Source organism: Cynara cardunculus (genome assembly GCF_001531365.2).
Source record: "Cynara cardunculus var. scolymus isolate 2C chromosome LG 3, CcrdV1, whole genome shotgun sequence".
Classification (NCBI taxonomy): Eukaryota; Viridiplantae; Streptophyta; class Magnoliopsida; order Asterales; family Asteraceae; genus Cynara; species Cynara cardunculus.
In genome coordinates, this window is record NC_037530.1 from 28,394,188 (window position 1) to 28,406,346 (window position 12,159).

General features: G+C 30.1%; 2 long non-coding RNA genes across 5 annotated transcripts; one reads left to right on the forward strand and one right to left on the reverse strand.

The window, feature by feature from the left end:
* The first annotated feature begins 7,414 nt into the window (after window positions 1-7,414).
* Window positions 7,415-10,781, forward strand: LOC112510186. 3 transcript variants are annotated; one of them, XR_003068904.1, is made up of 4 exons: window positions 7,415-7,548; window positions 7,743-7,840; window positions 7,921-8,011; window positions 10,508-10,781. It is a non-coding gene; the product is annotated as an uncharacterized LOC112510186 (long non-coding RNA). The 3 variants fall into 3 exon arrangements; XR_003068903.1 differs by lacking the exon at window positions 7,921-8,011 and adding an exon at window positions 10,062-10,151; XR_003068905.1 differs by lacking the exon at window positions 10,508-10,781 and having other exon boundaries at window positions 7,921-8,032.
* On the reverse strand, window positions 8,698-9,256 carry LOC112510187. 2 transcript variants are annotated; one of them, XR_003068907.1, is made up of 3 exons: window positions 9,077-9,256; window positions 8,964-8,998; window positions 8,698-8,824 (listed from the first exon to the last, which is right to left on the reverse strand). It is a non-coding gene; the product is annotated as an uncharacterized LOC112510187 (long non-coding RNA). The 2 variants fall into 2 exon arrangements; XR_003068906.1 differs by having other exon boundaries at window positions 8,698-8,998.
* Window positions 10,782-12,159: the final 1,378 nt, after the last annotated feature.

The window sequence follows — 12,159 nt, forward strand, 5'->3', positions numbered from 1 at the left end:
TCCAATTTGGTTTGAAGTTTATTTTTTTACTTCTTAGTATTTTTAATCATGCAATATGTATTTAGGAATTGGTTGTATTGGGACTCTTTATTTTATTGGACCACGGTCACTTTATTATCAACTTTATAATGCATTTTTGAATTTATAGTTACTGGATTGTAGGCACAAAGTGCAACAAGTACAGACCGCATAAACCGCACCGTATGGTTTGAAAAAGAATACGGTTTGAAGTTTATGTGGTGTCGTTTATTGTTTGAAAAAATGTTTAAATTGCAGTACTGTTAAACTGAACCATAAACACTCTTAATGTAAAGTTTAGAAACCATAAAATAATTTAGGTTTTTATTTTAACATCCAAACTTTTCTAGGCAATAACAAATAATTCTACGTTAGAAAAATGTAAATAATCAATATATACGTTCAATAGTCCATTAATTTATTATATATATATATATAAAATAAGGTGATATTTTCTGATGCTTAGAACCTTTCTTATTTTTTTTCTCAATCTATTGATTTTTCTTAATGTTGAATATATTAAAGATTTTTTCATTCATGTATGAAAAATGTGTGGTTCATTACTAACCGGGGGTTTTTTCTATAATTTTGTATACTCAAGTTTATCCTCCAACTCTTGATTTGCTTTTCTATTTACTTTCTTTTATTTCTTAATGAAATTTATTTTTCAAAGTTTCAATAATAAACAAAATGAAATCCTAAAAATTCTTTTGGTGAGGGATGAAGAAGGTGAGAGTTGAAGAAGATTTGAAAGATTTTAAAAGATATGTAAAATTTATATTCATTAAAAATGTAACTTGTTATTACATATTTCTTTTTCAATATTGTTGGATTTGCTCTTACCATAAGATATGATTGTATTTACGATTGGATCATATAAATTCGAATAAAATTTCGTTATTTTGTGATCACATGATATGATAATTGTTTTTCGAATTTAAGCTATATTAACAATAACTATTTATATGTGATTGATAATTATGTTAAATTTTAACTAATTTAAGTTTTTTTCAATTGATAGAAATTCTTTGGTGTGAAATAAAGAAATGAGAGTTGAAAAAAAACTTAAATTTTTTAAAAAAGTATGTAAAAATTATATTATTTAGAAAATATGATTTGTTATTACATATTTTTTCTTTTCAATATTGTTGGATTTGTTGTTATCATGGGACATGATTGTTTTTACGATTGGATCATATAAATTCGAATAAAGTTTTTGATATTTTATGATTACAAGATATGATAAAAAAAATCGAATTTAAACTCCGTTGACAATAATTGTTTATACGTTATTAATAATGATCAATCATCAATATATATATATATATATATATATATATATATATATATAGAGGAGCGATCAAATGAAAACCACTCTAATTTGTAAAAACTGTAAAAACTACTCTCATTCGTCGATTTCATTATTTAATCTTATGAAATTTTTTCATGAAATTGTTTAATCTTGTGAAATTGTTTCATATAATACTTTTTTGATGAAGTTGTTTCATATGTGGTTATGAAATTGTTTCATATACTACTTAATGAAATTCTAATAAAACTGTTTCATGTATTTCTCTAAAATTAAAATAATGAAGATGATAATATCCATGATCAACACCCTCCACAATAAAAATGGTTAATCAACCTCTCATAATTACAAAAAAATGAACAAAATATAAAATTATGATTGGTGGAATGAGGTTTTCACGGTTTTTACAAATTGAGTGGTTTTTATTTGAACGTTCCCCTATATATAAATATATAATATATATTTATATATAAATATATATTATATAAATATATATTAAAGTCTTTGCCAAATCTCTGGCCTTGATTACAAAGCAGTTCCAGAAAAAGTTCATCAAGAAACCCTATGAACGAAAAGAATTTAAGAGGGAAAGGTATCAGTCATCCTATGAAAGAAAGCCATCAAAATTTCATCAGAGGGAAGATAGAAGAGATGGAAGAGAAGAAAGAGAAGAAAGAAGAGAGGACAGAAGAGACGAGAGGAAGGAGGACAAGGATGGAAGAAAAAATGACCTCTGCTGCTTCAGGTGCGGAAAACTTGGTCATTTTTCCAAAGAAAGTAGAGGACGATTGGTAAAGGATGCTGACTATTACAAGAACAAATACAAGTATAATCCTAGAGAGCGAAGCCTGATGGCCGAAAAAGAAAATTGGGTGTCTGATTCTTCATCAGATGATGAAGACAAAGCACTCGTATGTCTGATGGCCACGTCCAATGCAGAATCTGCCTCCAACTCTGATGATCAGGTATGTGAGTCTACTTCAAATGAAACCAACTCTGCTCCATCTGAGCTAGAGTTAAGGGTTATAAAACTTTCAGAAGATTTCTTCATAGAATGACTGGTACCTTTCCCTCTTGAATTCTTTTAGAGTTTTTGTTCTTCTATGCCGTTCTTTTATCACATCTATATATTATATCTCATTTAACGTTTTTTCTTCTGTTTTACTAATTCCTCCATATTATGTTTTTTTCTTTTGTTTCAGTAACTCATGTTGTGTTTTTTTTTTGCAGAATTTATTATCGTCGATATTGTTGTTCTTCCTCCATAAAATCCATGTAAGAATTGTTACATTTTATATTTATGATTTGTGTGGATTATTTGTTGTTGATGAGCGCTTTTTATTCATGTTATTATATTTTGTTAATTATTATTACATTTGTTTTTCTATGCATTATATATTGTATTTTTTGTCACGTAGAAAGTTTTTATTGTCCATACCTATTATTCCTCTATAACTTTTTCGGATAACAAATATAAAATCTTAATTTATAATTTGTGTGAGTTATATGTGTTGATGTCTGTTTTATTCAAAAATTTATTCTCAATTATATTTTATTGACATCATCCCTATTTTTGGAAGTTATTAATGTTGTTTGTGTGTTCTTTTTATGTGTTTTTATATTTTGTATAATTATGTTTTATTAATATTGTTGTATTTATTCATGTTTTTATTTTTTGTTTTCTGACAACAATCAAATTATGATTAAGTGTGATCTATGTGGAGTTTTGTTATTATAAATTTTCTTCTCCATCTTTTATATTTATAAGTTTCTTAATTTGTATTTTTTTGTCATTCTCTGTATCGTGGTCATTAAAAAACTATCATGTGACGGTTTATTATTTAAAATATCACACCCCGCTAAAGCGGAAACACGAGATGTAACAGGTAAGCAAGTCACAGCAGCAGTTAATAAATAACACCATTCGAGTTTTACAAAAATAAATCAATTTTAACATCCATAACCAAATTGGGATAGAAAGCTTCTTTACAAAAACTTCAAATGCGAACTTAATCGGTATTGCCACAAGTATGCTCCCAAAACACTTCGTTTCTTACTTAAATCCTGAAAAGCATGAAACATAAAACAAGTCAACTACAAAGAGTTGGTGAGTTCACGGGTTTTCATACGCACAAAACATTTCAATGCATAAACCATCTCTTGCAAACCTATACATAACTTTTGCACATAATAAATGTAAATCTGCCACGATGTTTAAAAACTTGAGACGCTACTGAGCCTTTCCTGACCAATGTGCCCTATTATTTTACGAACGACCGGAAGTAGCCCGTACACTTACTTAGGTCCCACAGTTCGTAGTAGTACTAATTCAGCGGTGGTCCAAATTCCACATGATTAGACTAAGAAAACATAGGTAATGTACACCCCTTTCTGGGTGGGACTGTCAATACAATAGCGGCTATCCACAATTACCACGGCTCGGGGACGTGCCCGAGTTAACAAGTAGCGTTTACGAACGGRGACTTTATTTGRAAACATACTCCCAAGTACATCAATTTAGCATTTATATCATAGTGCAAAACCGTCAATATTTCATGACATAAATAAATTTTTGACTAAACAGTTCTTTAGTCCAGGCATAAACAATCTTTGACTAAACAGTTCTTTAGTCCAGGCATAAACAATCTTTGACTAAACAGTTCTTTAGTCCAACAGTTTTATAAATAACAGTATAGTTTGCATAACTTCATGCTTTTCCCCCAGTTTAAATAAACAAAAAACATTAAAAAGTGGGGCCGTAAAAACTCACAGGTTAGATGATGAATATCCAAGGAGATGACGTTTGAAGTGCTCAACGTCCGCCCTAACCTTCCTAAGCAGTCCGAAATCCAAAAATTAGATCACCTATGGGTTCTCGATAAAGAAAAAGTTAAATTATATCCTATGTAATGCCAACGAGTTTTCAAGAATCAAAGTTGATACTTATATTATTAGCTTTAAAAATAGCCCAGAAATTATATATTTTAAAATCAAAGTCCTTTGCACAACAGCTGATATTTGGACAGATTATAAATTCTTTCTGGTATTTTTGGGTTTCACAAAACACTATAAAAAGGAACCTTCCAAAAGTCATTTTATGTCCAACTTTTTATATTATCCATAATAATGAGTTAAACATACTTTTCCCAAATATCAAGAATTTTGAGTGGGTTTAAGGCAGTCATTAATACCCTACAACCTTGAGTTACACAGCCCCCAAAACAGATTGTACACTCTTCGAGTGACAGCCATTTGGAGGGGTCTAAGCTCATCATTTTTCAAGGATTTTAACTCTATTTTCAAGCTAACAAATAAGGTTAACCTCCAGAAAAAGTATTTCTCAATTCCATTGAGTTTTGAGGAAGATAAAACCGATTTGAGATGCATGCAAGATTCTGCCAGATTTCGAAATATAACTTTACATAATTAAATTCTACATGCAATGGGTTTTCTCCTACCTTATTAGAGTTCAAAGAACATGGATCATAGATTATCATCCTTTCGAAGACATTTTCATGTCTTTGATGTATAATATCCCCTTTTTAACTCTCCAGAAATTTAACTACAAGATCAAGAAGTAGGAGTAGGAAGATGAAATTTTTTGTTATTTTTACAAAATTAAGATAACTAGTATCATACATTTTTCTTATAATCTTGAATACTCTTCAAGATTGACAGAATTCCTAAAGGCTTGCTTGAAGATGGAATTGGCTGGAGGGTGGTTTGTTTTAGAGAGAGATTAGAGAGATGAAATAGTTTAGTAAACAAGAGAATTGGAAATGAGAGTTTTCAAAGGGTGTGGGGTATTTATATGAGGATTTTAAAGAAGAAAATGGGCTGACCTCTAAAGGCCCAAGCCCAATAAAAACTTTTATTTTGTTTTTCCTTTAAACAAGAATAAACCCACTTAAATTTATAACCAAAAATATGATTTACCAAACAATAATAAAAATGACACTAATAATTCAAAACTCTACCTTTTGATAAAATTATTTGGACATTCAAATGAGACTTTTGTATTTTAATTTAAAAATTTATAATATCAACTTTATTTTATTTGGAGCATTTCTAAAATATTTGGCATTACATAAGTTAACTTCATCAGTTACCCGCCGAAACAAGGTTTTCTGAACTATATTTTGGGACCTAAGCCAGATGAGTTCTAATCAACATGACTAGATCCTAATAAAATATAATTCTAAATATAGAAACCCTATAAATGTGCTAACCTGACGCTCCAAAAATGACGGATGTCACATAAAAGAACACTTAAAATAATGTTTATGCATTTATTTATTTGAAAATCAATAAAATGTGATATTCATGTGGTTTTTTATGTGTATTTGTTTGCTTTTATTAAATTATTTATATTTATGATATGTGTTCTTTGTTTTATTATGCTTAAAAATATTCAAATTTGTTTAAAGCTTTATCCATTTATTTATATAATATCATATTTAAAATGCATGATAAAATTTTTGATTTTTTAATTGAGTATAAATTGATTTTGCTATGCATGCATTAAAAACTGTATGAAAAAGATAAAATTTTAATTTTTTTATATATTCGATAAATCAAAAAAAAAATTGTCCTGTTTAATACTTTGAAGAGATTTATTTAATGATGGTTTAAAGTTTTAGTTATGTATTAGAAGGATTGAGGGTAGCATATCAACAATTGTGAGGATGACAATACAAAAAAAAAAAAAGGCAAAATGCACAAAATAGCAATCTACTTTCATAACTTTCTTTATTATATCATTGTACTTTTAGTTTTTCTTATTACAACAATGTACTTTCAAACTATTTTTTATTAGGACATTATACTTTGAAAAATATACCCATTATAGCATCGGGTAACCTTTTAATTTCAATTTACCTATTATACCAGGTTTTCATGCCACCTCATTGTCCATGTAGGCTGTCCACATGTACTATAGGGTGTAACTTTCTTACAACACCATTGTCTTTTCAAAATTATTTTATTATAACATCTATTAGTTCTTATTAAATAATGTATTTTTAATTTTGATATTTAGATATTTTACATGTTATTAAATAAATATATTAAATGAATTAAAAAAAATTCTAAATTATTCATTAACATACCATTATCAATAAAAATATTAGAACACAACTTATCTCGTTAATATTTTTTTTAAAAATATGTGTTTTTTAAAAAAAGAAAATAAGAATTGTTCATTTTTTACCAAAAAAAAATATTATCTTTTAAATAATATATTGTATTTGTTAATTTTTTTATTTAACGTATAAATATATTAAATTAATTAGATTTTTTTTGAATTATTTATTAATATAACAATATTAMAAAAWTGTAGATCACAATTTATTTTGTTAACATTTTAAAGAGAACTTTAAAATATATGTATTTATTTGAACAACATAAAATAAGAAGTGTTATATTTTTTACAAACAAAATATATCTCGAAAATAATATTTCATATTTATTTAAGAAATATTTTACTCTAAAATATTTAATTTGCATGCAACTTAATAAGAAAAAGTAAAAAAAAATATTTTTTTAAATCATAGCAATGAAAAATGAAAATCACTAATAATAATTTGAAATAAGTTTTTATTTTTATTTTAGTTAAGTTATTAAAATGATGTGTCATCCACATCACCTCATTAAAGTCACACAAGCAAAAAAAGTCAAGGGTTAATCGGTTTAAAAGGTAACAGATTACCTATTGCTATTATGAGTTATTTTTTAAAGTACGATGCCTTAATAAAAAATAATTTGAAAATACATTGCTGTAATAAAAAAAACAAAAGTAAAATGCTATAATAAATTTTTTTATGAAAGTTGGTTGCTATTTTATGCATTTAACCCAAAAAAAATGAATGGTCAATAAATCAATCATTATCTATAATACCTTATAAGCCATATTTAATAAATATCTTAAAAACAATGCATAAAGTAGTATTCATTCATGAAAACATGTCTATTCGGTTCCCAAACACTGCTCCTGCTCCCAAGGTAAAAGGTAATTTATATTTCCAATTGAACAATTCTCAAGGTGACTATTGATTTCCCAAAGTTTACAGATCATTTTATATCTGATGAAACACTATGTTGTGTTATATCCACCTCTGCAGTGTCATCGTCGTTGCTCCATCTCTACCTCAAATGGCGTTCTCCATGCCGATGTTCCTTCGTTTTTGTTTCTCCTTGTCTGCTTCTGTTTCCTTTGAACAAAGGTCTCTGATGACGTGGTATATTTGTTTCTTTTAAGTTTATTGAAATCTCAAGCCGATTTCCTGATGATAATTTAGATCAATGTGTTTTCTGAATTGGGTTTTTATCATTGTTTCATATTGTCGGTTGATTTTTGATTGATTTATTGTTCTTTGGTGTTTGATGTCTGAATTAGGGTTTCTTTATCGATTTCCAGGTCAATGGAATCAATTGACTGATTTCAAATTTTGAATCTTCCATTTCTCTCCGTTCATGATGTCGACTGCTATTGGATTAAAAAAAATCGCTAATAAGGTGATTCCTTCTCTTCTTGTCTGCTACTCACCTATTTTGAATGTCTGATCTACAACAGTTCCTTTCAAACCTTTGATTAGGAACGGGAAGGAGGTGAATATTACTGCTTCCAAAGCCTTTGGATGTGTACTAATTTCATCAATCAAACGACCTTTTTCTTGCTTACAAATCGTAAGATATTCCCCATTGCTTTCAGTCATGTTTGATCTATCTTTGTTGTTTCTTTATTGTACATTTTCATCAAGGTTTAATGTAGATGATCTGTTTGATAAAATGCCTAAGACAACAACAACCATTATTTCTTCTTAGAATATGATATATGCTTCCTGTAGCAGCCCGTTTAGATATGTGTTCTTTAATTATTGACTATAAAATTTGTCTAGAAAAAGAAACAAATAAGCATCATCAGCAGCAAAAGAGCTGGAATTTGTAATGAGATAATCAACAAAAGAATCAATAAAGCATCCTCTAATAAGGTAGTTCTGATCACACCACTTAATTGAGTATAATCACCATGGATTAATTTTATGTCACGTGCCACTTCTAATATGTAGAGTAACATATGAATGAAATTTCACAGTTAAACTCACTAAGCTATAGCATATGGTTGTTTTCAAACTTTTTTACTTAAATTTATAGTATGTAATTAAAAAGTTACAACCTTTAGGCTTTCTTCTCCTTACATGAAATCATAGTCTGGATGCATTGGTTGAGCATAATCAAAAGTTGTAGCATATGGTTACTTTTTTTGTACTCGAATAGCACAACCACAAAATATAATGACATGCACGGGAGATATGGATTTAACCTTCCAATAACACAAAGCTCTAAAGCCTGGCATCTTTATCATGTTGTACTTCACTAATAAGATCATTGCATTAATAATGATTCCGAAACAAAAACATGACCAAGAGAAAGAGAGAAGATTGACAATGAGAAACAAAAGCAGCAAGATTGCAGTTGGTTTGAGTTTTAATAATTAAGCTGCAGGTTATAGCACCACAAACTCTGTTAGTTTTTAAAGCATACACGAAGAAAATGGAAGCAAGATATGATTATGTACATGCATAGTGATTTCACGTGGATAGATGGGAGTGCATATACGAAAGCCAAGAAGTAATACCTTAGAGGGTGTTGGGTTGAAACCAGCATCCGTCTCTGGAATCACAACAATAAGCACTCAAACATATAGAAACTACAAAAAAGTGCAGAATTTTAATGGAAGGAAAAACATACCATGTTTGAATATTTGCATCAACATATAGAAATGTTATAGACATGAAACTTGTTACTATTGAAGAAGAGCAAAGTTGCTATAAGATATATTTCATCAAAACCAGAAATTGTTCAAAAACCATCCAAGCATATTCTATGTAGGTGGACAAGAAAAAAAAACGACACTTACATAGCAAAATCTGTACTGATGTTTCTTTGACAATTTAAAGAGAATATAAGGTTCAATTATTTAATTATTGACAGGAACAACAACTTTTCCCCACAACCTCTCTTCATGTTGTACTTTAAGTGACAAACGGATCCTATTATAGATTTCTATCTACTCTAATGGCTTCCACCTACACTTTCCATGAATCAATGTAAAGCTATTTAAAATTTCTACTGCCACATCTTGTTCAATAGATGATGTCCAAAGCCTTGATTCAAATTACCCTACCTATTATTACCTTGATTCAAATTTCCCTACCTGTAAATGTGTTTAAAATTTTGATGGGTTCTTGTTTATAACTTCTTGATTTACGCATTAGAAACTTCGAAGTATAGATATTTGTCGTATTTAGGCTTTAGGGTTATGTACTTCATCTTTACAGGTTTTTATCGGCTTAAACACATTTTTTTGTACTTCATCCTTGCATGTTTTTATGTGCCTTTACAAAGAATTTTGCATGCAAATACGTCGAGAAAATAACTGTACTTCTGCACCCTCCATCCTTGAGCTAGCTGTTGGGGATGAGTCCCGCTAGGTTTATTACAATCATACTCTTAATTATCTTAATTCTTCTTCATAGAGCTACAAATTTTCGTTACTTTTCTCAAATTTGGATCGGGAAATTTTGAGTTGCTTCAACATTTATGTAAGAGAGCTTCTGCTAGCTTATTTAATAGTTAAATACGTCTTTAAATATGTTTTTGTCGTTTATGGTTCACTGTAGTTGTTATTGTTCTTTTGTATTAATCATAAGCAATCTTTTCATGGTTGGTGCAGTTGATTGATTTTGAGCTCTTAATATTTGGTGCAGTGCTCATTTGTCGACAACTTATGTATCCATAAGTACTCAAAGTTCAAATTTTCATTGTAAGCTTTTGCATCTTAAACTTCATTTCTTCTTATGCAAGACCATTATTTATCCATAAAAACTCAAAATTCCCATCCATCTTGACACTTTTGAGTGATGCATGTAATTTTTTTTCCTCAAAAGAGTTTGTGTCAGCTCAATTAAATCTTCTTATTTTTTTTTCCAGAAGAGTCTGGGTTCTTTTGATTTTTGTATATTCAACATCTAAGACTATAATTCGTAAATTTAGCTCCAAAAGTTTCTAGCTTTCAAGATTCATGTTTTTAGTGTAGTACTAATAAAAATTTTATATATATTTTTAAATGGGTTCTTGTATGAAAGGATTCTAAGAGAAGGGAATTTTACAATGTTGTAGTTTTGTCAACACGATGGAGCACCTATTGGAGCCTCAACTTATGAATTTTCCGATTTCCTTGGACTGATGATGGGATGAAATGCATGTCGATCGAGGGAACCCATCCATGAACTTGGGCATTGCCAAATTTCTTGGTTTTCAACAAGTACTATGTAGTTGGTTGTTACTTTGTTTCTAACGGTGATATTCCCAACTTTTTTGTTACTTATGTGGTATCTATGTTGGTATGAGTGAAAAGTTCATCAGGAGTTGTTGTGGTTGGGGTTGCAAATGGAGTTGTTGTGGTTGGGGTTGCAAATGGAGTTGTAAATATGCATCTTAAATAGTGTTTTACTTGTAAACATTTTACTGATTTCCTATTATTGGTTTCTCCTTCAAGTTTTTACGTATAACCTTATTAAAATTGCATATGAATTCCGTAAAGTTAAATGATGAGTAAGTGATAACCATATTATAATTTCAAATACAAGATATTTAATGTTCATCCTTACATATACTTATTAATCATGCAATGTTCTTTCTAAGTCATAGGTTGATCATAATTGAAAACATCACAAAACTGTAAAACTAGATGGATAGAAGAAGAATACAATGAAGAACAAAACATGATTAAAGGTAACATGGACTTGAAAAAGCCAAGTACGAAGTGTAAGACGATGTCATTCATCATTCTTTCAACAACTTGCAATCCAAATTCAAGAAAGATATCTTTATATTTGTCACCCAATTTAAAAATCAAGCTACTAAAGTAATCGATATTAAGGACTTACCAGGCGAGCACCATGCATGGCGAATGTGATCGATCCACCAGTGTGTTTGGCTGTATCACCTTCCACCATAGTCAGTCGGTTATCACGCGCCGCCTTGGAAACTACACCCTTCCAATGGGGCGTGTTCCAGCGATCAATCATYTGGCACCAGATACGAGGATCGAGCCACTTAGGGTGGAATCCCTTTAACATATTCATATCCCTATGAGGGTCGTTTTCTACATAAGGCATCGATTGACTTCTAGCTATTTCTCCTGCCCTTCTTCTAGCAGAATTCATGCCATCATTGTAGTTTTTGGCACCCCGAGCCTCCCATATCTGCAGCATCTTGGCGTCCAGTGATGAATCCCAACAATAGTACCCCTATACATAAAAGATTAGTTGCTTGTTGACTTCAAAATAAAACTAGCACAAATATAACAAGTTAAAAGAATACTACAAACCTGGAAACGCTCCCACATCCGTGTCTTCACCTCCTTAGGGATTTCCGACCAYGTRCACCATGGCCCCTCAATCATTGATCGAATAATCTGTCAAATGACGGGCCGCATAGATGTTGTTAATCCTGTGTAATGAGTTGAATTAGTATCGATACCCAAAAATAATTAATTTGATCAATTAGTTAATATAACACTTACTCGTTGGATGTAACACCAATCCTCGTTCTCTCGGTTGGAAGATGTTCTGGAGCATTGATGCCACGGACATTTGCAGACTCAAACTCATCTGTTTGTACAGAAGCACTACTAGATCCTAGAGTAGGTGTAGGGAGGCTACTAATAGCTCAGCTAGGTGTAGCAGTAGATGGAGTAGGTGTAGGTCGGCTAGGTGTAGCAGTAGATGTAGGTCGGCTAGGTGTAGCAGTAGATGGAGTAGGTGTAG